Raw genomic sequence first — 4,319 nt, 5'->3', positions numbered from 1 at the left:
AAGCTGATGGTTGAAGTCCCATGAATAGTTTAATACTCTATCACTAATCATTTTTGTTACCATTCCTATCCTCTATTTGTTTTCATTCTCTTTCCATTACATACCTTGAACCAAACGACCTCTAGATAGAAAACAAATACCATAACTTGAGTATTAGCTAGTAGCATAACAAATGACCATTCCCTTCACTATGCGAAAGTAATCAAACCCTAATATCATCTCAGTTTAACTTCATTTCTTTTGGGGTTGGGGGATAAAAGAAAAATTATCCTTCCAATTTTCTAAAATGTTAACTTATTATTAGTGTATGTGGGCTAATTAAGTTCCATATCGGTCGTACGTAGACCGATAAGAATCGTCATGATCAATGCACTTTTCATAGAACCGTTGACTTTGTCATACCAGTTCGTCAGGATACCTTAACGGTACTCCTCCTTGGGCCATTCTCATATGGGTCTGGGCTTGATCTAGTTACTATCTAAATGCGCCTACGGGACTAAAGTTAAGCATCAATAAAGGATAGAATTATATCCCAAGAGGATAGAATTACATCCAGCCAATAGGAACAGAGTCCTTTCCTAGCAAGGACTCTTATCGGCTCCTATAAATACCCCGTTGATATGAGTCATAAGGTACATTCACAATCACAATTATTCTCCACTTGAGAGCTATCAGTTTACCCATTACTGACTTAGGCATCGGAGGGGCGTTCCTCGGATCAACCCCCGAGGTTAGCTTACGTGTTCTATTTTGCAGGAAACCAAACTGGCTTACATACGAAGGAGATACCGGTTCACACCATACCATTTATTCCATACCGGAACAATTAGTTCTAGATTTTTTTTTTTAGGGAAAATAATTGTTCGAATACGAACCCCTTCTATGCTTCCAGCCTGCAGGACACACCAACTCAAGGATTGAATACAAGGCTAAACAATCCAGAAGTAAATGTCCAATATATTGTTAAGATGAGGATTCGAACTCTGTGCAGTGTTTTAAAATTCGAGATGACACTCCACTAAAATATCATCTCTACCTTGATATTAATTTGTGCTGATAGATATTACAAATCTGTCATTTTTTCATAATTATTAGAAATATGTCGTTATATTTGAAAAAAAAAAAAGTGATGGATGAGTGTATGGTTCGATTACATAATTCAATCGTAACTCGTACATAAATGTTTGTCATTTACTACCAATTTATTTTTGTAGTGGTTTTCAATATTGATTGGGTGATCTCTTGGTCCAATTGTAATATGCGGTGACAAAGCACTAATGGTGGTCGAAATAAATTACTACTCGCATAAATACTTTTAATATTTTTTTCCACTGCCATACTGATTACTGATACTGTGGAGTGGAGCTAGAGTCTTTAATTGTGCAAAAGTAAACATGTGTTGTTCGTGGCTTGGTGAGTTGGTGGGAGGGAGACAATGGAGGTTCCTCCCCATACTGGTAGCTATTGTGCTCTAAATATTTGGCACCAATTCTCCACTTTCTTCTCCTCTTTCCAATTAATAATATGTATGGACTATGGAGGAAGTTCTAAGATGATAATATGACCCAATTGAACACCTCTATTTGTACAAAGCAACATTAATTACTTTTTTTTTAACATAAACTAGTTGTTAGGCACGGGCTATGCCCCGGGTAAGAAAAAATTTCATTTATTAATATTGTACTTTGATATGATAACACTAAATACAACTTGGTCTAGTGGTTAAAACTTTAGTACATGAACTTGAGGTCATGGGATCAAAACCTATACTACGCAATTTCTAATTTTTTTTTATTGTACATGTCACTACATGAACTAAAACTCCTTAGGGAGAGCGCCACGTGGCACCGTTCCTGGTTTATGCACGCCTTTTAATATATTAGTATAGATAGATATCTACGTAGTGTCTCTTTGGTTTATGAAATTTTATGTTATATCCAATTTTTTTGAAATTTCTACGTTGTACTCCCTAAATTTTTTAAACGTTACACAAAATATTCTAATACAAGATATCAAACAATATATTTTGAGTGTTTTTTTTTTTTTTTTGACGGGATATTTTGAGTGTTTCTTACCCTATAGACATGGAGTAGGATTTTTTTTAGCTTTGTTTGTTGACTGAGGTTCCGAATATGATATGAGAAATGAAAGGGTAAGTGAGGTTTGGGGTAGGATTTTTTATCAGTAAAGGTATCTTGTATGACATTTAGAAAGTTTAGGAGTGTAATATGGAGAGTTGAAAAAAGTTCGGATACAACGTATAATTCGTAAAACACAAAGAACTATGTAGAAAAACTACCCTACTAGATTAGACCATCGTTCAGGTTAATCTGATCGATTTAGCTACACATGTAAGTTCATTTAGAAGTTGAGAAGATAAGAGAATCACATCCCCTAAAATACTTCTAGTAGAGTTTGATCACATAACAAGCTTATCACTAGAACAAATACTACTTGATAAGTAACATTAGTTACTACTTCCATCTTGAAAAATTATAAGCCTCACCTTGGAAAATATCTTCTCCTTATAATGTACACTGTACTACTCAAGGTCACAATATTGCAAATGCTAATTAATTATATATGGGCCTCATTATGTAGTACTACTAGTACCTTAGTGGTCGTTATATTTTGGGTATGAGACATGGGTATGATTCATAATTAAAAGTTATCAATATGCAAGATCATGTTTTGAAAATAATTCAAAATTGAGTTTATTACACATTGTAGATAGGAGAAAGATGACTAATATATATGTCTGATAGTATATCTTATTTGTATGTGGCTAGACTCTCTTTAAAAAAGGTCGTTTTGTGTAAGTCGATGATTTGATTTTAGGATGGTATCATTAGGCTGGTCTATGGTCATACTGTTATCTGACAAATCGGGCATCAAAGATTCAACATGTTCTCAAAGTCGACATTGGGTCTTTTATAATTGAGCATATATCATGCAATTAGATAAGGACCTTCTACGAACGGTCATACCCAATGAGTATTATTTAGGGAAATTTTCTCAGGTACCTTAAGATTTGATGTAATTTTCAAATTACCCATCACATTTAGGGATTTTCTCATATATCACTAAACTTTATATTTGGGCTCAAGATACCTTACCAATGACATAATCCAAAAGTCGTTAATTTTTTTTCCCTCTTCATCTTCATCTTCATCTTCATATTCCTCATCTCTCCTCCCACCATCCCTCACTAATAACATTTTAAACCTTCAATTTTCTCTATCTCTCCTCCCCTTCTTATTCTTCCTAAATTCTCAAAAATGAAAATCCATCTCAAATTGATTTCAACACTCAATACAACAATTTAATACATTAATTAAAATTAAAAACAACAATTAATCGCCTTAAACATAATTGAACAAGAAAAAACACAAACAAAGATAGAAAAATAAAATCTAACTAATAACTTGAAGGATTACGTCAATGATAGTATATTCCAGCAAGTTCCGTCGTTGATATTAGCAGTCCAACTTTTGCCACTATTCAGCAAATGAGGAGAGAGAAAAAGTGAAAAGAAAAAAAGTGGCGGAAGAAGATGAGGATGAAGATGGATTAAATTTTTAGAATTTAGGAAGATGAAGATAGGGAGGACAGAGAAAAAATGGAAGGTTAGAATGTCATTAATGGAGGATGGTGGAAGGAGAGATGAAAAAGATGAAGATGGAGAGGGGAGAGAAAAATAAAACTAACGACAGGGTTCCGTCATTAGTAAGGTTGTAAGGGTATCTTAAGCCCGAATATAAAGTTTATAAATATTTAAGGAATTATCCAAATGAAAGAAGTAGTTTGAGAATTACCTCAAACCTTAGAAATACATGAGGAAATTTTCCTATTATTCATTATAAAGCTTTTCTTTGTGCTCTAATTCTTAGACATTTCCACCGGTGGCAGATCATTGAACCTATGATTGTACACATTAGTTGTTTCTTTGAGAAATGGAGAAAAAATATCCAACTCATAAATTTTAGGAATCATACTTCTTATCCGTTGTTAAATAGTTTTGGCCTTTTAGGATACAACATTGTTGTACTATGTGACCATACTCTCCCCCATCAAAGTCGTATGTCATGACTTCTTCAAATTGTAAGAAATATGGGTTTGCATGTACTGATGGAGAATGTTAAGACAAAAACCTACATGTAATACATAAAAAAAAGGAAACGATGACTAAAATATAATATGGTGGTGTAATCCACCTATGGCTAGCAATTGATTATTGTTATTGTTGTGAGGTGAATTGTGCTGGAATGTTCGAGTTAGTTATGGTGATCAATACTCGACGATTATTCTTGAGGGTCTAT

Source organism: Beta vulgaris, chromosome 6 (genome assembly GCF_026745355.1).
Source record: "Beta vulgaris subsp. vulgaris cultivar EL10 chromosome 6, EL10.2, whole genome shotgun sequence".
NCBI classification, from domain to species: Eukaryota; Viridiplantae; Streptophyta; class Magnoliopsida; order Caryophyllales; family Amaranthaceae; genus Beta; species Beta vulgaris.
The sequence above is the reverse complement of the archived record's forward strand: the minus strand, read 5'-3'. Positions refer to the sequence as shown.